At 35.2% G+C, this 25367-nt stretch overlaps 1 long non-coding RNA gene across 5 annotated transcripts in view; it reads left to right on the top strand.

Moving 5' to 3' along the window:
• LOC131757844 (uncharacterized) overlaps positions 1-25367 on the top strand; it is a 49768-nt gene that overhangs the window by 7444 nt on the left and 16957 nt on the right. The window contains exon 1 of one of the 5 annotated variants that reach the window (XR_010840805.1): positions 24780-24879. The exons of the other annotated variants lie outside the window; for them this stretch is intronic. This is a non-coding gene — a long non-coding RNA (uncharacterized lncRNA). Of the gene's footprint in view, positions 1-24779; positions 24880-25367 lie in introns of those variants that run through there. 5 annotated transcript variants of the gene reach the window in all.

Below are 25367 nucleotides of genomic sequence, written 5' to 3'. Positions count from 1 at the left end.
TTTGCAGATACAATTAGATTAAGGATCTTGAGGAGATCATCCTGGATAATCTGGATGGGTCCTAAATCCAATGAGAGTGTCCTTAGAAGAGAACTGCAGAGGAGATAGTCACAGAGAAGAGAAGGCAATGTGACTGTGAAGGCAGAGATTCGAGTGATACAGCCACAAGTCAGGGAATACCAACAGGCACCAGAAGGTGGAAAAGGCAAAGAACAGATTCTTCCCAGAGCGTTCAGAGGAAATCTGACCTTGCCAACACCTTGATTTCAGACTTCTGGGCTCCAGAACTGTGAGAGAATAAATTTCTGTTGTTTTAACTCACCTAGTTTATGATAATTTGTCTTGACAGCCTTAGGATACTGATAGACCTATTCAGTTTTTTTAAAATGAGTTCTCAGTGATTGCAGATGGGAAGCTGCAAATCACATGGCTGAGGGATTACTTTAGAACAATAATTGGCTTCTATATATACCACCTATTCAAAAATAGGATTTGAGGTAGCTAATAAAAATACTTGTGTTAAATGAAATAATACTTGACAAAAGCAAAAAACAACAAATCAGAACAGAAAAAATCCATGACATTTGAGCTCAGACCTTAGTTTTTAGGTTCCTAGAAGTAGCAAAAACAAAGAAGGAAAGATATTAGGTATTTATAATTCCATGAAGTTTGAATTGTTTTTCCTAGTTAGAAATCTATAAATGATGAGTATTGAGTAACATTTTGAATAATATACTTGGAATCCAATTTTAGGTTAACTACAAAGGACTTTCCTAGATAGTTTTTTCCTATGGATAGCAGTATGTTATTGTAAGGAACACAGACCTTGGAACTAGGCTGCCTGGGTTTAGATCTCTATATGCCACTCACTTGCTGTGTGACCATGGCAAGTTAATCTCTTTATGCCTTAATTTCCATTTCTGTAAAATGGGAATGATAATAGTATCTGCTTTCATATTGAGAAGATTAAATGGCTCAATATATATAAGGTATTTAAAACATAGCATATAATAATCATTCAATAAATGCTAGCATTTATATTTCTTTAAAGGCAAAACAGTAGCAAAGGAGAGTGATGTGTTCCATATACAAACTTTGCAGTAATCTAGATTAGTACAAAAGTAAGAAGGTGTTAAGACCTGAGGATGGTTAGCACACCCTCAGGGAAAAAAAGAAATGTTATTATGTCAATGAAACCTGATGTAGGTTCTGGTGGACACTAACACTGAACTGAGGTTTTCTAAAGAAACTCTCTAACCAGGAACCAATGTGTTCCTTGGATCAATGTTAGTAAACAAATGCTTGTTACCAATCCATAAAGAAAAATACAGGAATTGAAAGTGCTTAAAAGCTTCAGTGTCAATTTGAATAATTTTATATCTGAAAAATATAATATAATAAATGTGGGCTTGTATTTGACATTTTATAATTTTTATTTCTTTAAAAAAATGATTTTAATTTTATTTTATGAAACTAGTGATCCATGACTGATTGTGGGGGAAATAACTTTTCCTTCATCACTTGTAGTTTGATAAGCTTTGTGCTAGACAGAACCAGAACTCTTCTCAGAAAATTTGTTATCTGCAAGTACCCTGATGAGTACATACTAGATACTCCCAAATTCTCATTTTTTTAAAAAAGGGATTATACTGACTTGGAACATTTTTAAAATAATTAGAATTTATGTTTTACATGTTCAAGGTCAAAGCTAAATTATTCACATAGGGCCTTGTCAGAGATGCTGATCTATTCAAATTGCATTGTAAGATGACCATGCCAAGTTATTGAAGGACAAGTTGTAAAGGATGGGGAAGTTGGCTAGGATACTACCCTGTTACATATTCTTTAGGTAGAAATGTTTTTGGAGTTGCATGGGTTGAGCCCACTGACAATAAAGAAACAGGCAAAGGATGGCTCAAAAGACTATAAAATGCCTATTTACTAAAGCAAAATAATCTGGGTGCTTTAACCATAAACCTAGTCATACCATATTCTGCTATAGGACATAAAGTTTTAACCTGAGAATAATAATTTCTCATATTTTGGACTTTGAACATATTTGAATTCTAGTCTCAAACTCTGTCATTTATGAGCCATATGACCTTGGGCAAGTCACTCTCAAAACCTAAGTTTCATCTTCTATAGTATAGATTGTAGTAAAGCATATCATTGGGAAGATATGACATTAAGGTATGATAATATCAAGACCATCACTGGAAGGATACTGGCCCAAGGCAACTCAATTAATTTAGGAGGAGGAGGCAAAGTTGAGCTATTATGACTATATCTAATAAAAGTTACAGCAGGTAGCCTTCCCAACTCTTCCTTCAGCCCAAAAGAAGGACTCTCCTAATTGCTCCACCCAAAGGACAAAGAGCTCTGATAATATTGGGGTGGATGAGTTATAATTATGATAGATTATAATGCTTTAGGATACTGCTTGTGTAAAAATTAATGACAATCGTCTTCAGAATGAACCTTTGCAACATTACATTTCTAAATTCCATATAGTGTATAATTGTGGGCGGGGGGTTCAAGGAAGTTATCTTTAAAACTAAATTATAGAGAAAAAAGAAGCTGACATAAATTAACTTTGGAAAACACTGTTTTGACTATATACTGTAAGGGTAAATAAAGAACTATACATAAACACTGTAATCTAATTGGTAAATTTATTTTTCACAAGGGTATGGGCTAGGAATTCTGCAATTCTGCTAGGCTACTCTGCATGTCCCACAATTGAATAAAATAAGTAAATAAATTGTAGACAATGGAAGCCAGGTTTCTGGCTGTCAGAGATTGAGGTTATAAATAAGCAATGGGGGAAAGATAACATAGACCCTGTGGTGCTAGAGTCAGAGATAGGAATATGAACTCAGGTACACACAGGCACATGCACACACAGAAATATCAATACCAAAGAATGTGTATACATTGATTTGTATAATACATATATTTCTTAGCTCTGTCTGCTGAGAGGATAGGGAAGCAGTGACACCCCAGTAACAACAGGCATACCGAGCACCCAGATCTTAGTTTCTAAACACCATTCCCCAATAAAAAGAACCAGGGCTCCTTGAAGAAATGACTGATTCAAGGAGTGGGTAGGGGAAATTCAAGATAAGCCTGGTGCATTTTATAGTGCCAGAAAGTAAAATAATGTTTTTTAAAAAAAGAATATGGGGGCATGTCAAAAGGACCACAAGAGCCTCAAGTGCTCCTCAGAAAGAGTCCTCAAATGGTCAAAGCAGGAATCATTTGAGCAATAAAATAAATAAGAGTAGTATTGGACTCTTAGTAGTAGTAGTATTTATAACCCAAAAGAGCAAAGTAAATATCAATGAGTATAACCAAATGTATATAATTGATTGAACAAATATGTAAATGGGGGAGAAGGGAAAAATCTTCCTTCAGAAAAATTCCAGATAATTTATGTAGAGCCTCCCTACTCTAGGCAGTGGGGCTTAATTCTCCTCCACTGAAATGTGAGCTGGATTTAGTTAGTTGCTTCCAAATTATAGAATATGGAAAGCAGAAGAATAGGAAATTTATAGTGGAGAAACCTGTCAGACTCCATCTTAACTAAGCAATCAAAGTTAACACCACAAGTGACAAAGACATATTGATATGAGGTACCCCTTGATATGATTTAATAAGCATACTTCACCTCTGAGAGGGTCTTTCCCAAAATCCACTGAGAATTCCTAATTATGAGAAAATATCAGTCAAAACCAGATTGAAAGATGCTCTACAAAATACCTGACCAAGTACTCTTAAAAATCGTCCAGGTCATGAAGTACAAGAAAAGACTGGGAAACTGTCACCAACTGAATGGTACATGATGACTAAAAGTAAAGTGGTTTCCTAGAATGGATTCTGGAATAAAACTAGATGAAATATTAATAAAATATCCAGTTCAGTTAATAGTATTATACCAATGTTAATGTCTTAGGATTGATAAATGTCCTTTTACAAGATTTTAGCATTAGAGGAAGCTGGGTAAAGGTATATGGGAATTCTTTGTGCTGTCTTTGCAAATTTTCTATAAATCTAAAATTATTTGAAAATAACTGTTTTTATGTTTATAATGTTAACTAAGATAAAATATTAATATTTGTTGATTTTGGAGAGGAAATATATGCAGGTTTCAAAAACTATTTTTCTATGATTTTAATTTTTTCTAAAAGAAAAATTATTGCAATATTCATTTCCCCCCTTTTTTCCCCAGCGATGTATAGTGCTTACACAAACGTTAATGTTAAATAAAAATATATGCTAATATTTTAGTAATATCATAGTTAATCAAAAATTTCTGACTCTTCTAATGGAATTAAGTGTAATAGATTTTCTGAGCTTAACTCTTTGAGTTTACAAGGCTGCCACTTAGTTATCTGGTGGCATAGTGTTCTGAGAAATTTAAAGGAACTGCTACAAGTACCTAATTAATCCTTACAAAGTTGAGATAATCTGATTCATTAAAAGAACAATGTGTGCCTGTCACTGAACTAGAAATTTTTAATTACCATTTTGTACTTTGCTGATAACTTGATCTTCAGTGAAAAAGAGTGACTGTCTTTATGTGATGTACCACAAAGTTTAAAGTACAGAACTTTAGGAAATATAGAAAATCACAGATAAATGGCCTAGATTTTAAGAATTTATTTTTCTACTTTTGAGATCATTTTCCCTATACTGTTAGATTTTTAAAGTAATTTACTAGCAACTCCTCATTCTACTTGTCTTTCTAACTAGTTATTTCATTTTAGTAGCTAATACAAAAATTTCACACAACACTGAGAAACGTAGGCCATTGAATACTTGGAAATTGCTTTTCATTTTATTAATTCTTTCACTATTTGCTTCCATCTTTTCTAGAAATGTCTTCTATTTTTCAAGATCTTCTTTTCTTTTATGCTCTTTTTATTAGCAGTTGTAATAATGCCTTTAAAACTTGAAAAGACTCACAGTATTCAAAGATAATGCAGTGAAACACGGGTTATTTACTTGATGTTGGTATTAAAGGATTTTTTTTTAGCAAAGATTCTGTCCTTACATAAAATTAACAATCTAGGTGTAAACTTATCAATGTCAAAACTTCTCTTGAGAACTTTCTTGAGATAATTAATCTTGCAGATATCCCTGCTTGCCCACATTTATGAACACGTCCTAAATTAACTATTATGTGGGAAGGTAACATTTCCTAGACCAACCATATTAAATTACTTCATGAGAGCATTTATCATTTTACCTGACTCACTATTTCACTAGTTATACTGTACTTCTGAGCTAAAAAAATTGTTTGACAGAGAAAGGTTGAAACTTTTCCTTAGTAGGATGAGGTCAGAAAATCTAAGAATAGCTCCAATATAAAAGGATTGTAGAGATGGGATTTGAGGTACACATTTCTGTGAAGTGATCACTACTTATTAAATGACAGATACTCGTGCAGTATCTAGGTTTGTTTTTTCTTTTTCTTTTTTTTGTGAACAGTATTTGGAATAGATTTCTTGCTCATTAAAATCGATACTTCTCCAGAGTATGGGGAATGTAGTTTAAATTAAAAAAGATATATATATGTATGTGTATGTAGAAAGAAACTTTGATTCAATATTTTACCATAAGCTGAATTTTCTACAAAAGAACTATGCATAGAGTTTCTTAATCTTCCTATCACCGATCTCCATTGTTACGATCAGCTGGGACTTCAGCTTCAAGTCAGATGGAGTAACAAGTACTGGATTTACTGTCCTATATGAAACAATAACAACAACAAAAATATCAAATCAAGGTGCTGGGTATGGGTATCAGGCAACCAAAGAAAGTGATCCCTGAGAGATGGAAAACAAATGAGGTGAGCCCTGTAAATGTCCTAGCTTACTGCCACAAGAGAATTTCCAAGCCACAATTCAGGGATGAGGAACATAGGCAGAATGTGGCCTGAGGAAGTGGAAGCTGAGGTCCAGAGAGAACAAGAAGGCTAGAGTTCATAGAACCACACCATAAAGGAGAGAACTGCATAGAGAAATAACCTAGAGTCATTCACATGGTCCCTGCTGAGTATTCCACAGAGTCTTTTCATTTGAGGAAACTGCTAGAAACTGTGAAATAACCATTCAAAAGAATTAAAGAGAACAGTGCTTAACATTCACACAGGGCCAGGAAAAATACTGGTTCCCTTCAGCCAGACTAGAAAAACTCATAATGCATGTGGCATTGTGTAGAGTACTCAGGAAAACCTTGTCTCAGTAGTGGGGGATAATGAGCTCTATGCTGGCTGCTTTTCTGGAGCCAACTAACAACTCCTAAAAGCAATACCCTAAGGATCTGTTTCCAGGTAACTTAACCGCATGTATGAAGGAAGCTTAAGAATATTTATAGGATAAGAAAATATCCTCTCAACAAGTAAAGTTTATAAGTTCTGGCATTCAATCAAAGATTTGCAGACATGCAATGAAGCAAGAAGACATGATGCATATTGAGGAGAATAATCAATCAACCAAAAATGACTTAAAACTGACACAGGTGTTAGAATTAGCAGACCCAAGGACAAAATAGCAGTTATTATACCTGGAATACTTATGTCTAAAAAGTTAAGTAGAAATATTGAAGATATGAGAAAGACCCACTCAAACTTCTTGAGATAAAAACTGCATTGTTTAAAATGAAAATTTAAGGTATTGAAGAAATAGCAATAGAAACTCTGCAAAATTTAAAACAGAAAAAATAAATTTTAAAAAGAGAATGCAAATAACACCAGTGAGCTGTGGAACACTTTTAAGCAAACTTTTATATATATAATTAGATCCCTGAAGTAGTGAAAAGAGAAGGAGCATACAAAAAATTTGAAGAAATAGTGACCAAAATTTGCAGAATTTTATGAAAAGTAAACACCCACATTCTAAGAAGCTAAATGAGACTTAAGCACAAAAAATGTGAAGAAAACTACACCAACACACTTTATAATGAAATTGCTTTAAACCAGTCATAAAGGGAAAAATTTTCAAAGCAGCCACAGGAAAAAAGGCATATTGTGTACAGACAAACAAAAATAAGGAAGATAGCAGATTTCTCATCGGAAAAACTCAAAAAGTAGAGCAACATTTTTAAAGATGTGAAAGAAAGATTGACAACCTAGAGTTTAATATTCAGTGAACATGTTCAGAAATGAAAGCAATAAAAGATAGTTCATACATACAAAAGATGAAAGAATTCATTTTGAGAAGACCTACACTACAAGAAATTTAAAATTTGTCAGGCAGATGAAAAATGATGCCAGATGAAAATATGCATCTAAAGAAATGAAGAGCATCAGGAAAAATAGCTACATGGGTAAAAAATATGAATTTTTCCTATAATTTAAATTTTATTCAAAAGATAACTGGCTGCTTAAACAAAACAGTTGCAATGTATTGTGTGTTTTATAACAAATAAAATGAGTTAAAAAATAGTATAAAGACTAAGAAGTAAAAACAGAAGTAAACTATCTTCAACTTACATATGGTGTATAAAATCACTTGATGTCATAAAGTGATAAGTTAAAGATGTATACAAAAAAATCTTAATACAATTAGTAAAATAACAAAGAGGTATAACTAATAATCCAACAAAGGAGATGAAATGGAATTGCTAAAAAAATACTCAATTCAAAAGTGGGCAGAAAAAGGAGAGAAGCTGAACAAAGAACAGGAGGAACAAGAAGAAAACAAACAAGAGATAATAGACTTAAACCTAACCATACCAATAATCATATTAGATATAATAGGTCCAGATATTTCAATTAAAAGGGGATTGTCAGATTGGATAAAACAAAAAGACCCAACTCAATGCAGCCTATAATAAATTCAATGTAAATATAAATATACAAAAGAGATGCTATGCTAACACTATTCAAAAGGAAGCTGGAGCAACCATACTAATATCAGACAAAGTGGATTTTGAGGCAAATAATATCATCAGGGACAGAGAAGATTATTTCATAATGATAAAGTGGTCTATTTATCAGGAAGACATAATAATCCTAAATCTTTGTGCATCTAAAAACAGATTTTCAAAACACATAAAGCAAAAACTGATAGAACTGCAAGAAGAAATAGACAAATCCACTATTATAGTTGGAAATTTCAATACTCTTCTCTCAATATATGATAGAATAGACAGAAAATCAATAACAATATAGAATATTTGAACATTATCAACACACTTAGCTTAGTGGACACCACTAAAACTCTCCATCAAACAGCAGTAGAATGCACACTGAGTACACATGGAAAATTTACCAAGATAGAATATATATATATATTTATATAGACAATAAAATAAGTCTCAATCGCTTTAAATGGATTAAATTATAAAGAATGTGCTATCTGACCACAATGGAATTAAATGAGAAAACATTAAGAGAAACATATCTGGAAAATCCCAAAATGGTTGATAATAAATAACACACTTCTAAATGAGACATGGATTAAAAAAAAGTCAAAATAGAATTAGAAAATATTTTAGACTAAATGAAAATAAAAGCACAACATGACAGAAATTTAGTGGGATGCCACTAAAGCAGTAATTAGGGGAAAATGTATAGCACTTAAAATCTGTATTATAGAAGAAGAAATTCTCAAGTCAGTAACTTCACCTTCCACTTTAAGAAATTAGAAAAAGAAAAGCTAACTAAGCCAAAGTATGTAGAAGAAATTAAAAGATCATAACAGAAGTCAATGAAATAGAAAGCAAAATTAATGGAGAAAACCAAAGAAAGCAAAACCTAATTTATTGAAAAGATTGATAAAATTGGTAATTTTTAGAAAATTAGCAAATTCATTCCAACAATATATAATAAGGATTTTACATCATGAGCAAATAGGGCTTATTTAAGGAATGAAAGGTTGGTTTAACATTTAAAAATTAATCAATATAATTTATCATACTGAAAATCTAAAATGAAAAATCATGTGATTATTCTCCATAAACACAGGAAAAGAATTGACAAAATCCAACATCCATTACTGATAATAATTCTCAGCCAAGTATAAAGAGGAGGGACCTTCCTCAACCTGATAAATACCATCTATAAAAATCCTTCAGCTAACATATTTAGTAGTGAAAGACTAAATGTTTTCCTTTAAAATCAGCAACAACACAAGGATGTCCACTCTCACCACTTTCATTCAATATTGTACCGAAAATTCTGGACAGTTCTATCAGGGAATATAAATACATAAATAATCCTTCCAAACTGAAAAGGAAGAAGAAAGTCTGTCCTTATTCAAAAATGATGTGATTGTCTATGTAGATAATTGAGTGGAAACTTCAAAAAAGCTACTAGAACTAATAAGTGAGTTTAGTGAAATTACAGAATATCAGATCAAAACACAAAAATTAATTGTATTTCTGGACACTAGCAACTCATGAGAGAGAATTAAATTTTTCTAACTTGCAACTACAATAGCATCAAAAAATATGAATTACTTAGGGATTAATTTGGCAAAAGTTGTACAAGATCTGTATGCTGAAAACTGCAAAATATTGCTTTAACAAATTACAGAACACCTAAATGTAGAGACATACCATGTTCAATGATAGGAAGAATCAATATTGTTAAGATGTTAGCTCTCCTATACTAATCTATAGAATCAATGCAATCCCAATTAAAATCTCAGCAGACTTTTTTTTTCAGAAATTGAAAGATTGATCCTAAAAAATTCATATGGAGATTCAAATGACTTGGAAGAACCAAAGCAAGCTTTAAAAAGAAGAAAGAACATGGAGGACTAATACTACCTGATTTGCAATACTTATTATAAATCTATAGTTGTAAAGACAATGTAGTAATGGGGCCAAAAGAGAAATATAGACTACAGGAACAGAATTGACAGTCTAGTAATAGACTCACACCTATGTGGTCAATTGATTTTTGACAAAGGTCCAAAGACAATTCAGTGAGGAACGAATAATCTTTCAATAAATGATACCTGAACAGTTGGATTTCTATATGCAAATGAAATGCACTTTGATCTATACCTCTAACCAAATACAAAAATTGTCAAATAGGATCAAACAACTGTTAAACCTAAAACTATATGAATTGTAGAAGAAAACGTAGGAGAAACCCTTCTGACTTGGGTTAGGCAAATACTTGATTCAAAGGTAAAAGCATTGCTTACAGATAAACATATTGATAAATTTAATGTAATACAATTAAAAATGTCTGTTCCTTGAAAGACATTCTTTTTTTAGCGCATAACTATTCAGCATATTTATTTTATATAACATTTGAAATATAGCCCTTTACCTTCCTTGTCATTACTTCTTTTCTTTTTTCTTTTTTTTATTCAAACAGAAAGTCACAAAAATTATAATCATCCTCATCAGTTCACTCAATCCCATGTAATTAATTTTTTTATCTTGATCTTTTGTTAGCACTTTTATGAATTCATCAGTTTTCCATTAGAGTTCTGAAAATGCTTATTCATTCAGTTCAACAGTATAGTCAGTTACCAGAAACCTGTACTCATCAGAGTCTTTTCCATGAGTTCCTTGAAGATAAAACCCTTTTATAGGAACATTTTTGCAAAAGCATCAGAGTACACCCAGAACTGTCTGTAAATGACAAAAGACTTAAAAATGACCACGGTTAAAGTTTGATGAAAGTTCATAATAATGCAATTGACAAGGAAGTTTAGTTATTTCTGAGATATACATTTTAAAATAATAACTAGAATTATGACTTATAACATTATACCAGAACATACAAGATTTTTAGAAATTTCATGTAATGTCTGAAACATTTATATTAACATATTTCCATACAAATAACCGAAAGAAAGTTTAGTATTAGTTGCTTTTTTGTTTGTTTGGGATTTTTTTATACTGCAGGTTCTTATTAGTCATCAGTTTTATACACAGCAGTGTATACATGTCAATCCCAATTGCCCAATTCAGCACACCACCATCCCCACCCCACCGTGGTTCTCCCCCCTTGGTGTCCGTACGTTTGTTCTCTACATCTGTGTCTCAACTTCTGCCCTGCAAACCGGTTCATCTGCACCATTTTTCTAGGTTCCACATACATGCGTTAACATACGATATTTGTTTTTCTATTTCTGACTTACTTCACTCTGTATGATAGTCTCTAGATCCATCCACATCTCAACAAATGACTCAATTTCGTTCCTTTTTATGGCTGAGTAATATTCCATTGTATATATGTAGCACAACTTCTTTACCCATTTGACTGTCGATGGGCATTTAGCTTGCTTCCATGACCAGGCTACTGTAAACAGTGCTGCAATGAACATTGGGGTGCATGTGTCTTTTTGAATTATGGTTTTCTCTGGGTATATGCCCAGTAGTAGAATTGCTGGGTCATATGGTAATTCTATTTTTCTTTTTATAAGGAACCTCCATACTGTTCTCCATAGTGGCTGTATCAATTTACAATCCCACCAACAGTGCAAGAGGGTTCCCTTTTCTCCACACCCTCTCCAGCATTTCTTGCTTGTAGATTTTCTGATGTTGCCCATTCTAACTGGTGTGAGGCGATACCTCAGTGTAGTTTTGATTTGCATTTCTCTAATAATTAGTGATTTTGAGCACCTTTTCAGGTGCTTCTTGGCCATCTATATGTCTTCTTTGGATAAATGTCTATTTAGGTCTTCTGCCCATTTTTGGATTGGGTTGTAGCTTTGTAGTATAGTCTGAAATCAGGGTGCCTGATTGCTCCAGCTCCATTTTTTCCCTCAAGACTGCTTTGGCTATTCGTTATCTTTTGTGTCTCCACACAAATTTTGAGATGATTTATTCTAGTTCCATAAAAAATGCCATTGGTAATTTGATAGGGATTGCATTGAATCTGTAGATTGCTTTGGGTAGTATAGTCATTTTCACAATACTGATTCTTTCAATCCAAGAACATGGTATATCTCTCCATCTGTTGATATCATCTTTAATTTCTTTCATCAGCATCTTATAGTTTTCTGCATGTAGGTCTTTTGTTTCCCTAGGTAGGTTTTTTCCTAGGTATTTTATTCTTTTTGCTGCAATGTTAATGGGAGTGTTTCCATAATTTCTCTTTCAGGTTTTTCATCATTAGTGTATAGGAATGCCAGAGATTTCTGTGCATTAATTTTGTATCCTGAAACTTTACCAAATTCATTGATTAGCTCTAGTAGTTCTCTGGTGGCATCTTTAGGATTCTCCATGTATAGTATCATGTCATCTGCAAACAGTGACAGTTTTACTTCTTCTTTTCCGATTTGGATTCCTTTTATTTCTTTTTCTTCTCTGATTGCTGTGGCTAGGGCTTCCAAAACTATGTTTAATAACAGTGGTGAGAGTAGACATCCTTGTCTTCTTCCTGATCATAGAGGAAATGCTTTTAGTTTTTCACCATTCAGAATGATATTTGCTGTGGGTTTCTCATATATGGCCTTTATTATGTTGAGGTAGGTTCCCTCTGTGCCCACTTTCTGGAGAATTTTTATCATAAATGCGTGTTGAATTTTGTCAAAAGCTTTTTCTGCATCTATTGAGATGATCATATGGTTTTTATTCTTCAGTTTGTTAATATGGTGTATCATATTGATTGATTTGTGTATATTGAAGAATCCTTGCATTCCTGGGATAAATCCCACTTGATCATGGTGTATGATCCTTTAAATGTGTTGTTGGATTCTGTTTGCTAGTATTTTGTTGAGGATTTTTGCATCTATATTCATCAGTGATATAGGTCTGTAATTTTGTTTTTTTGTACTATCTTTGTCTGATTTTGGTATCAGGGTGATGGTGGCCTCATAGAATGAGTTTGGGTGTGTTCCTTCCTCTGCAAATTTTTGGAAGAGTTTGAGAAGGTTGGGTGTTAGCTCTTCTCTAAATGTTTGATAGAATTCACCTGTGAAGCCATCTGGTACTGGACTTTTGTTTGTTGGAAGATTTTTAATCACAGTTTCAATTTCATTACTTGTGATTGGTCTGTTCATATTTTCTGTTTCTTCCTGGTTCAGCCTTGGAAGGTTATACCTTTCTAAGAATTTGTCCATTTCTTCCAGGTTGTCCATTTTATTGGCATAGAGTTGCTTGTAGTAGTCTCTTAGGATACGTTGTATTTCTGCAGTGTCTGTTGTAACTTCTCCTTTTTGATTTCTAATTTTACTGAATTGAGTCATCTCCCTCTTTTTCTTGATGAGTTTGGCTAATGGTTTATCAATTTTGTTTATCTTCTCAAAGAACCAGCTTTTAGTTTTATTGATCTTTGCTATTGTTTTGTTTCTATTTCATTTATTTGTTCTCTGATCTTTATGATTTCTTTCCTTCTGCTAACTTTGGGTTTTGTTTGTTCTTCTTTCTCTAATTCCTTTAGGTGTAAGGTTAGATTGTTTACTTGAGATGTTTCTTGTTTCTTGAGGTAGGCTTGTATTGGCTATAAACTTCCCTCTTAGAACTGCTTTTGTTGCATCCCATAGGTTTTGGATCATCGTGTTTTCATTGTCATTTGTCTCTAGGTATTTTTTTATTTCCTCTTTGATTTCTTCAATGATCTCTTGGTTATTTAGTAACATATTGTTTAGCCTCCATGTGTTTGTGGTTTTTACGTTTTTTCCCTGTAAATCATTTCTAATCTCATAGTGTTGTGGTCAGAAAAGAGGCTTGATACGATTTCAGTTTTCTTAAGTTTACTAAGGCTTGATTTGTGACCCAAGTTGTGATCTATCCTGGAGAATGTTCCGTGCACACTTGAGAAGAAAGTGCAATCTGCTGTATTTGGATGGAATGTCCTATAAATATCAATTAAATCTATCTGGTGTATTGTGTCATTAAAAGCTTCTGTTTCCTTATTTATTTTTATTTTGGATGATCTGTCCATTGGTGTAGATGAGGTGTTAAATTCCCCCACTATTATTGTGTTACTGTCGGTTTCCTCTTTTATAGCTGTTAGCAGTTGCCTTATGTATTGAGGTGCTCCTACGTTGTGTGCATATATATTTATAATTGTTATATCTTCTTGGATTGATCCCTTGATCATTATGTAGTGTCCTTCCTTGTCTCTTGTAACATTCTTTATTTGAAAGTCTATTTTTTCTGATATGAGTTTTGCTGCTCCAGCTTTCTTTTCATTTCCATTTGCGTGGGATATCTTTTTCCATTCCCTCACTTTCAGTCTGTATGTGTCCCTAGGTCTGAAGTGGGTCTCCTGTACTCAGCATATATATGGATCTTGTTTTTGTATCCATTCAGCAATCCTGTTTTTTTTTTTGGGTTTGCATTACGCGGGCCTCTCACTGTTGTGGCCTCTCCCGTTGCGGAGCACAGGCTCCAGACACGCAGGCTCAGCGACCATTGCTCATGGGCCAAGCCGCTCCATGGCATGTGGGATCTTCCCATACCGGGGCATGAACCTGTGTCCCCTGCATCGGCAGTGGACCCTCAACCACTGCGCCACCAGGGAAGCCCAATCCTGTGTCTTTTGTTTGGATCATTTAATCCATTCACGTTTAAGGTAATTATTGATATGTATGTTCCTATGACCATTTTCTTAATTGTTTTGGGTTTGTTTTTGTAGGTCCTTTTCTTCTCTTGTGTTTCCCACTTAGAGAAGTTCCTTTAGCATTTGTTGTAGAGCTGGTTTGGTGGTGCTGAATTCTCTTAGCTTTTTCTTGTCTGTAAAGCTTTTGATTTCTCCATCGAATCTGAATGAGATCCTTGCCAGGTAGAGTAATCTTGTTTGTAGGTTCTTCCCTTCATCACTTTAAGTATACCATGCCACTCCCTTCTGGCTTGTAGAGTTTCTGCTGAGAAATCAGCTGTTAACCTTATGGGAGTTCCCCTGTATGTTATTTGGTTTTTTTCCCTTTCTGCTTTCAGTAATTTTTCTTTGTCTTTAATTTTTACCAATTTGATTACTATGTGTCTCAGAGTGTTTCTCCTTGTGTTTATCCTGTATGGGACTCACTGTGCTTTCTGGACTTGGGTGGCTATTTCCTTTCCCGTGTTAAGGAAGCTTTTGACTATAATCTCTTCAAATATTTTCTCTGGTCCTTTCTCTCTCTCCTTTCCTTCTGGGACCCATATAATGTGAATGTTGTTGTCTTTAATGTTGTCCCAGAGGTCTCTAGGCTGTCTTCATTTCTTTTCATTCTTTTTTCTTTATTCTATTCTGCAGCAGTGAATTCCACCATCCTGTCTTCCAGGTCACTTATCCGTTCTTCTGCCTCAGTTATTCTGCTATTGATTCCTTCTAGTGTAGCTTTCATTTCAGTTATTATATTGTTCATCTCTGTTTGTTTGTTCTTTAATTCTTCTAGGTCTTTGTTAAACACCTCTTGCGTCTTCTCGATCTTTGCCTCCATTTTTTTTCCGAGGTCCTGGATCATCTTCACTATCATTATTTTGAATTCTTTTTCTGGAAGGTTGCCTATTCTACTTCATTTAGTTGTTTTTCTGTGGTTTTATCTTGTTCCTTCATCTGGTACATAGCCCTCCCCTTTTTCATCTTGTCTATCTTTCTGTGAATGTGGTTTTTGTTCCACAGGCTGCAGGATTGTAGTTCTTCTTGCTTCTGCTCTCTGCCCTCTGGTGGATGAGGCTATCTAAGAGGCTTGATGGGAGGGACTCGTGGTGGGTAGAGCTGACTGTTGCTTTGGTGGGCAGAGCTCAGTAAAACTTTAATCCACTTGACTGTTGATGGGTGGGGCTGGGTTCCCTCCCTGTTGGTTTTTTGGCCTGAGGCAACCCAACACTGGAGCCTACCTGGGCTCTTTGGTGGGGCTAATGGCAGACTGTGGAAGGGCTCAGGCCAAGGAGTTCTTCCCAGAACTTCTGCTGTCAATGTCCTTGTCCCCAGGGTGAGCCACAGCCCCCCACCTCTGCCTCTGCAAGAGGCCCTCCAACACCAGGAGGTAGGTCTGGTTCAGTCTCCCCTGGGGTCACTGCTCCTTCCCCTGGGTCCCGATGCACACACTACTTTGTGTGTGTCCTCCAAGAGTAGAGTCTCTGTTTCTCCTAGTCCTGTCGAAGTCCTGTAATCAATTCCCACTAGGCTTCAAAATCTGATTCTCTAGGAATTCCTCTTCCCATTGCCAGACCCCCAGGTTGGGAAGCCTGACGTGGGGCTGAGAACCTTCACTCCAGTGGGAGGGCTTCTGTGGTATAAGTGTTCTCCAGTCTGTGAGTCTTCCACTCAGCAGTTATGGGATTTGATTTTACTGTGATTGCGCCCCTTCTGCTGTATCATTGTGGCTTCTCCTTTGTCTTTGCATGTGGGGTATCTTTTTTGGTGAGTTCCAGTGTCTTCTTGTCTATGATTGTCCAGCAGCACATTGTGATTCTGGTGTTCTCGCAAGAGGGAATGAGAGCACTTCCTTCTACTCTGCCATCTTGGTTTATCTTTGAAAGAAATTCTTTAAAGAATGAAATGACAAGACGCAGGCTGAGAGAAAATATTTGCACAGCATTTATCTGATAAAGGACTTCATCCAGAATATATGAAGAACTTTCAAAACTCAATTATAAGATAGTTTGACTTTGGTGCCCACTCTCTGCTCTCCTGGACAGTACAAAGTGTGTTTTGGAGTCATCAAGTACACCAGCTAAGCTGCAGTGATAAGTTTATATAGGGAAACTAGGCTGCAACATCTAATTAAAGCATAAGGCATGCTGGAACCAGGAAGTAACACTGAAAATGGTGGAGGAAAGTGATCCAGGATCAGATGGGTCAAGGGAAATTGTTCTAGTTAGATTGTGCAAATAGCTTGACCAGTCTAGCAAGGCTGTTCAAGGTACAGGGTCTACAGGTTGCAGCACATATTTTAGTCCTGGTGTGTGTGAGGAATGGTGCCATTCAGTGGACAGTGAGAGGCTTCACATAGAGCGTGTCAATAAAGAGTCAATCAGAGATGCATCATGGCTGTGGGGATCTGTGTATTCATCATGCAACCCCAGGCTCTGGAAGTTAACAGTATGTAGCTCTACTGGAGTGAAAAGGTTTTTGCTGAGAGAATTTCCTTTAAGAGTCTTATTCCTAAAGGAGACTAAAGTACTATATGCAGATTTGGGCTCAGGTTTGAAGACTTGAGACAAACCCTCCCTTAGAGGGCAAGTGCAGAAGAGTCAAAAAACGAAACAGAGGAAATAGAAGTGTTGAAAAAGGCAGAAGAAAAAGAATAATATTTACAGATATCAAGGGAAGAGAATGCTTCAAAACAGACTTCATTAAAAGTTAAAGAGCAGTCAGGAAGTGTCATTAGGAATTGATGATTAGATGATTATTTGCGGCTGCAAGAATGCAATACTGGTAGAGTGGTGGGATAGGAATTGGCTGTTATAGAGACAAACTAGACAATGTGATAGCAATTTAGCACTAGTTGTTTAGTGTTTATGAGAACCAGAGCTCCAGAAGCAAATCTTCCAGGTCTGAATACTGATTTCATCCTTTAAAAACACTGCAACTTTGGGCAAATTGTTTAATCTCCTTCTGACTCAATCAAATAAGGATAATATAATAAGTACACCATAAGTTGTTATAAAGACAAAATAAAAACCTTGTCACATAGTAAGTGTTCAAAAATATTAGGTATTATTAAGATCATGCATTCATTTCAGAAGTTTGACTATGAAAGAAGAAAACTAGCTATATCCCTCCTTTTTCTTTTCATACCAGTTATGGATTAAGGCCCTGCATTACTGTAATAATACAGTCAGAAATTTTTTTTATTGGAATCAGAAATGGATTTTATATTGAGATTTAAACTCCATCTATTTTCTTTTCTTTCTGTCCCTGATTCCTAAATCAACAGAGATTTCTCAGTAGCCCCCTTTTTCAGGATTCCCAGGTGCTTCTCCCAGTTGCTATTCTGGATGTGCCCAACCCTATACCATTTCTTCTGCCACATGGATGCCACCTATTCTCCTAATTGCTGACCAGTAAGATAAGGGCATGCAAATAAAGGTTTTGAGAAGCCTATATTAATAAGAACATAATTTTGAATATATTCTTATGAATATATATTATAATAAGCATTATCCACAGAAGAATATGTTTATTATAATACTTATTAAAAATATAGTCATAAGAAGAATATATCCATAAAAAATTGTGTACATTCTTGTGATTATACTATCTCATTCCCTGCAATCTTCTTTACCTTCACCTTGGTCTTCCACTCTAGCAATAGAGAGTAGGGAAGACACAAAAATAAACATTCCCACAAATATTTATGTAATCACAATAAAATCTGGTCAACTAAAGCTCTTCAAACAAGCAAACCTAGTAAATTAATCAGTTAGTAAATTGGATTCTGGCAAATTGTGTTCTCTGCCTGCCCTTGGGTTCCTTGAGATTCCTTTGTATCCTTGTAAGAAATTTCCTCTCTTTTTATTTAAACTAGTTTAAGGTTAGTTTTTATTACTTGCTTTCAAAAAAACCCTTGACTATCACATACTCTCACATATGGCTGCTTTCCATATGCATGTAAACATGTTTCATATCTTCCCTTTAACTGTCAAACTTCTTAAATGAGTTTATATTCTATAATCCCATTACCTCCCTTCTCAGTTATTCCTGGTGCTTTCTACCTGTATTACACTGTCAAAACTAGTCTTTCCACGGCTGCCAGTGAGTACCATGTCAATAACTCCAGTAGAACAATTCTAGTTTTTATGTAGCTTGATTTTTCAGTAGCATTTGACATTGTTGATTTTCACTCTGGAAATGCTTTCTTTGGTTTCTTTAACAATTTTTCTTTTTTTTAGATTTTCCTTCTACTGATTGTCTGTACGTTTTTGATCTCCTGTGTCACCTCTCTTTTTATTACTTGATCCTTAACGTCAGAGTTCCTCTGGAATTTTTCCCATTTTTGTTGTTTTCCCCCTCTTTTTGTTTGTTTGTTTGGTTTGGTTTTTGTTGTTGTTTTCAGAAATGGTATCATTACCTACCCAGTTGCTCAAGAGAGAAAACTGGCATTCATGCAGTCATCCTTGATGGCTTCTTTTTCTTCATTGAGCATATATATCTTAAAAAGTCAACCTCCAAATTGCTCTCAGATTTATCCATTTTTCCTCTGCTTTCCTGTGGGTGCCAACCACTCTTCTCTATTCCCAGCATGGTGGTCCCCACTGGTCTACTCCAATGGCTTTCTCGGTGGTCTCTTGCATTCAGTCAATCCCTTCTTTAATCTATTCTTTACTCTCAGCTAGAATATTTAAAAAGTAAAAAGTAAAAGCATAAAATGGATTAAGTCTTGTTTAAGACCATTTAATATATTTCAATGTCTTTTAGAATAAAATCCGAACTACTTAAATGGCTTACAGGGCCTCCCACAATGTGGGTGGTCCTCACCTATCATCTCAACCTTGTCTCTTACATACCTTCTTATATTTCTTCACAGTTAGTTTCTTCTAGCTTTAGTGAGGTACTGTTAACACTGGCCTCTGGGCCCTCAAAAAGACTGACTTTTCCCTGGAAGCCTGGAAGTCCTGCCCCATTCCCTATTTTCACCAAGTTACTATGCACCCATCTTTGAGGTCTCAAATAAGATGTCATCTCCTTGACCCAACCCTAGGTTGTCAAACACTAGATCGGATCCCATAACATCCTGCATATCTCTTTTATAATGCCTACTACACATATAGTTACTTATTTAATGCCTATACTCTCTGCCGTACTATAAATTCCATGAGAGCAAAACCTAAATCTATTTTATTGCTATCTCCCTAACACCAAGCCCAGGCCAGGCTGATAACAGATGCTAAAAAAGATTATGAATGAGTAAATGAATGGTTTTTTTCTATAATCTACTGTATGACTATTATAAAGTTTTCTTTGAGATGAAGCAAATGCTTTCCCTAAATCTAGGCTAGTTCTTGGCATTAATGACTTTAAGTTCTAACTATACACTGTGGATAGATGGAAGGTCCACCTTCCCCAAAATATCTTACCTGGTAACCTGTCATAATTTCTCTCATTTGTTATTTGTTCTAAAACTGCCCTGCCTCTACCCAATTCACTTAAAGTCCCTAATTATAGGATTAAAAAAATATTAATTGCTTTCCCAAAGGTCAGTGTTAAATGCATATCATTTTTTTTCTGGGGACATTGTCTCACTTCCCTCTCTTTATCCAATTGGAAGGATAATATTATCATATTTCCTTATTGATAAAATGCTATTCCTAAGAATATAAGAGAAAGAACACACAGCTTTTAGTAGGAGCTGTGGGCTTTACCCAGAATAATAGTGCACCCTCTGACCTTCATGTTTTGGAATACTAAGTAAGAAAATTAGCCATCAGGAAGAAGGGTGACACTGAAGACTAACTTTTCCTCCCTCACAATTTTGTAGATCTTAGCCCAAATGCTTTTAAAATGGATATGTATTTTTTTTCTTCTTTAAAACTTCAAATATTTAATTTAAAAATATTTCAAAATCATCAAAAGTTACAGAAACTAACATAACAAATGGCATACTACTCCATAAAATTGATATGTATTTTTGAATAATTCTTTTAATCAGGGATAACAAAGTGGTTCCTAAGTACTGGACTCATGTGCCAGCTCTCTCTGATATCTGTGTCACTGGCCAACTGAAGGCAGAATAAATGAAATGAACTCTGCAGGAGTAAATAGTGCCAAGATCCATGACATACATTGGAGAGAACCCAAGCACAGGCCTTAAACTGCATCCTAAAATCAAGGCCAAATCAGCAAAATTACTTGTACATAAATTTGATTTGAAAACAGAAGAGTGAAAGAAGGCAGGTAAGTAAAATATCAATGTAATATGCTTGGTAGTTGACACTAGAAGTACAAGAGGAAAAGGCACATCAACATACATATGTTCACTACATTTCATCAATCTGTGGTGCCCTCCTTCTCTATGTCTTTCACCTATGAAATGGAGGTTCATCTTACAAGTGATGATGTGTCAAATTTAAATGGAAATATGTTCTCTTTCTTAGTGATGCATATAATGATGTGCCTTATAATCAATGGCTGACTGACTGATTAAAATACAGTTGATTGGAATAGATGATGAATACAGTTACAATCAGCCTTCTGTATTTGCTTGTTCCGAATCCACAGACTCAACCAACCTTCCATTGATTTTCGACTTTCGATTTTTGATCTGCAGTTGGTTAAGTCTGCAGATGCAGAACCCACAACATGGGGGGCCAACTGTAGTACACCATTGTATATAAGAGACTTGAGAATCCGTGGATTTTGCTATCAAGGGTGAGGAGGTAGTGGTCCTGGAACCAACCCCCTGGTGGATACGGGAAGGGGAGCACTGTATTTGCTTGTAAATATGTACTGGTAGTATATGTTCATTGCCACATTCTCAATTCATGTCACAATTGACCATTCATTTTTATGTTTGGCAGAATTTCTGCATACCTTATAGCCTAAGAAAGAGATGAGAAATGTAAGTAATAGATATATTTGATGGAGAGATGTAATGTGTCAAAACCTCTACAGCTAGCAACAACCCAGAAAAGGCCAATAAACTCTGTAGCAACCATTACCATTGAATGGATCAGTAAAGACCCTGTATTCTTGAGAGAGAAGTCTTTAGAGAAATAGATATAGAAAGAAAGAGGGTGGAGGTGGAGAGAGACAGAGAAGCACACAATATGCATATATATAAAACCACCAGTATAATTTTCTTCCATTTAGAGATGTCAGGAATATCTCTAAAGTTAGGCAGCAGGACTTCAAGGGTTTTTTGTGCTTTTTTCTTACTTAGAACTTTCTTTTTTAATGTGTACATTGAGTGATAACATAATTAGTTGAGTTGGAAAATGCCAAATGAAAATGAAAAATCTAACACATGCTGTATATGAATGTCGTCTCAGGAAATTCTTGTAGATACTTTTTTCTGTCAAGCAGTGTATGTCAGAGAATTGTACCTAAAGAAAGAAGACTATCAAACAGTGACATCAAAAATAATCAAAATATGCTCAGTGGTACTCAAGAATTGCAGAGGAAGAAAGAAGAGCTTTATGTTAAAAATTTTTTAAAAGAAAAAACTAATCCCTTAGAGCACACACACACAAACAAGAACTAATCACAAAGAAACCTCTATATTGCCTTCCCACAAATGTTTCTTACAAGGTAATACATTATTATACAAGTCACTATCAATCAAAAGTCACTTTCAGTAAGGTATGGCTGTGACTGACAAAGGCTTACCCCAGTGGACTCAATTATCTGTATATTTTTTTCCTGAAAAAATAGCAGGATTTTAAAAATATTTGTTCTTGCATGTTTCAGAAAGCTCCAGAGTAAGTCAGAGGAATTGAGAGAGGTAGAAAACAGCTTGTTCTTCTTCCCAACCACATCAGATTAAGCATTGAGCATAAGCTTTCAAAGGAGACTCTATGTGGCTGCAGGACATCAAGAAGAAAGTGATGGTGTACACTGTCCATTACCTCTAATGTTCCATAATTGGTTCCAAAGCATGATATTCTCAAGGTGTTTTCCTCTGCCTCATGGTGGATTTAGCTGGTGATTGCTTTGCTGGTCATGATACTTGGACCTTGGATCTGCTGCTTGCCTGCAGTTTATTTGCCTTTTTCTAACTCTTTTCCAGAAGAAAAGAGGGATCACCCTGCAGGGATACCACTTCATGACTGGGATAGCAGTATTCAATTTTTGTATACAGTTTTAACCCTAACTTTTCTGGTTGGCAGAGTGAGCTGCTCCTCACAGATGCATCTCCCAGAATGTTTTAATGAGAAATGAGAAGAGAGAGAATTTATTCTCATTGACTTCTTTACTCCTAAGTAGCCTTTTCTGAACGTGGAGACTTAAATTTTATTTGTTGCCTCAATTGATGTATTTTAGCCAGTGAAGCGAAGTTTAGCAATTTTCTTTGTAATTAGTAGTAGCCAACCCATACAAGGGTGTTAGTTTATCTTTTTGTTTTTTTAAATCAAAGTGCTTTTCATCCATAACAACTTGGTGTATATATATATTCTCTTTTTCTCATCTCCATCAATGAAATCATAACAAAAAAGAAGTTTTTAAATCCCTTGGACAAATGGAAATTTTAAATTTCAAATCTGTTGGCATCAACAAAGATGTTAAATATTGTCATTAAATTTTATAGTTGGATATTTTTATTCTAGCAAAAACTTAGTAGGAATGTTAAACAAAAAATGATTTAATGTGTGGCTAATTTTTATTAGAAATAAGCAAAGTGATACATACTTTCAGCTTTTTAGAAAAAATCTTTTTTTTTTTTTTTTTTTTTTGTGGTATGCGGGCCTCTCACTGTTGTGGCCTCTCCCATTAAGGAGCACAGGCTCCAAACACACAGGCTCAGTGGCCATGGCTCATGGGCCCAGCTGCTCCGCTGCATGTGGGATCCTCCCGGACAAGGGCACGAACCTGTGTCCCCTGCATCGGCAGGCAGATTCTCAACCACTGCGCCACCAGGGAAGCCCCTGAAAAAATCATTTAAAAAAATAATAATAAATTTATTTATTTATTTTTGGCTGTGTTGGGTCTTTGTTTCTGTGCGTGGGCTTTCTCTAGTTGCAGTGAGCAGGGGCTACTCTTTGTTGCGGTGCGCAGGCTTCTTATTGTGGTAGCTTCTCTTGTTGCAGAGCACAGGCTCTAGGCGCCCGAGCTTTAGTAGTTGCAGCATGCAGGCTCAGTAGTTGTGGCTCACGGGCTCCAGAGTGCAGTCTCAGTAGTTGTGGCACACAGGCTTAGTTGCTCTGCTGCATGTGAGATCTTCCTGGACCAGGGATAGAACCATGTCCCCTGCGTTGGCAGGAGGATTCTTAACCACTGCGCCACCAGGGAAATCCCTGAAAAATTCATTTTAATGGCAATTATTTGTCAAGATTCTTACCTACTTCAGAAAAATTTCTTGTGAAATCTCTTTCAATTTGCTAGGCTAACATAATAGGGCTAAGTTTACCTTCAGTTAGCTTTTGGATCTTTTACTTGGCCATCCTGGAACCCAAACTAGTTTTTAAGTATAGCACCACCTCCACATTAGTTTCCTGGATTTGCATGAATTAATGTGCCATTGCACCTATTTCTCAAGCTGTGTTTTTTCCATTTTTGAAAAGTAATGTTCTTGGCCAGCACTGTGTGATATAGACTAATGATAGGACTCTCCATCCTCTGACTGCTTTATATGTAACATAGCTCTTAATTGGCAAAGTCTGCTTTTGACAATTGAAAACATAAGCATATCAGAGAGGATAATGATACACACAAATCAATTAAACTGATTTGAGCCTGCAATGTTGGTGCATCATTTGGTTTTGCAGATGGGTATCCTTAATCAGACAGTATAGGAGATACCTTCAGTCCCAGAGAACTTTTACTTAAATCACTGAACCTCAAATACACTTTAGCTTTACATTCATTTTAATAGTCAGAGGTGATGCTTGGATTTAAAGAGTACTAACATTCAGTTGTAATTTTCTCAGTAATTTTAAAGTGCTTTGTGGTTTTTGCTTTTGAACAGAGGAAAGAAATATATCAGAGCTGTCACAAATCTTTCATACCCTGATATCCTACTCCCCCTTCAATCCACAGATCTTTTATTAAATTCCACCATGCCTCTGCGGGAAATGTGAATAGTCATTGAAGCTCATTCTAAGCCAGGATTTGAAAGCTGATACACTGAAAAATGTACTCAGTGTATGTTAAATGAACACCAAACTCCCTGGCAATGAGAGGACTAATATAAGACTATGACACAGTTAAATTTAGAAATAGGATTAAAAATAGTCCCTGGGTTTTCATTTCAAGGTCATTCACAGACACAGTTCTCATAGTCCTGTGGAATTCCATCCCGGTTAGATTCCATTTCACATGTGGAGTAGTCTTTTGTCTTTTCAGCCTATTATGACTTTTGAAGAAATACAAGAAAGGTAACTAATATATATTAAGTATCCACTATATTACTGAGATTATGCACAATGCTTTCCTTTATATCTGATAATGATGATGATGGTGATGATGATATTACCTGATGTTTTTTGGACCTAAGTGTGCTAAGTATTGATAATTTCCATTCTTACTCATACTTTTTCCCATCAAAAGATTGTGAATTTTGCAAATGAAGAAATTGGTGTTTACAGAGGTTCCATAATTTGTTGAAAGTTGCTGCTGCTTTTACTAAATGTAAAGTAAGATTTGGAACTCAAGTTTCTTTGTCTCCAAAGCCCATATTCTGAAAAAAATGTGAATGCAAAAGTTTGGGATTCAGAATGTCCTAATGTTTTTCATTCATGAATTGCTGATAATAATAATAATACCTACACCAGAGGATTGTTGTGAGAATACAATTAGTGAACACATATAAAGTTTTCATAATAATTGTGCATGGCACATGGTAAATTTTTAAGAAACATTAGCT

The sequence above is a fragment of the Kogia breviceps genome, chromosome 5, assembly GCF_026419965.1.
Source record: "Kogia breviceps isolate mKogBre1 chromosome 5, mKogBre1 haplotype 1, whole genome shotgun sequence".
NCBI lineage: Eukaryota > Metazoa > Chordata > Mammalia > Artiodactyla > Physeteridae > Kogia > Kogia breviceps.
This window is presented reverse-complemented; position numbering and strand designations above follow the sequence as displayed.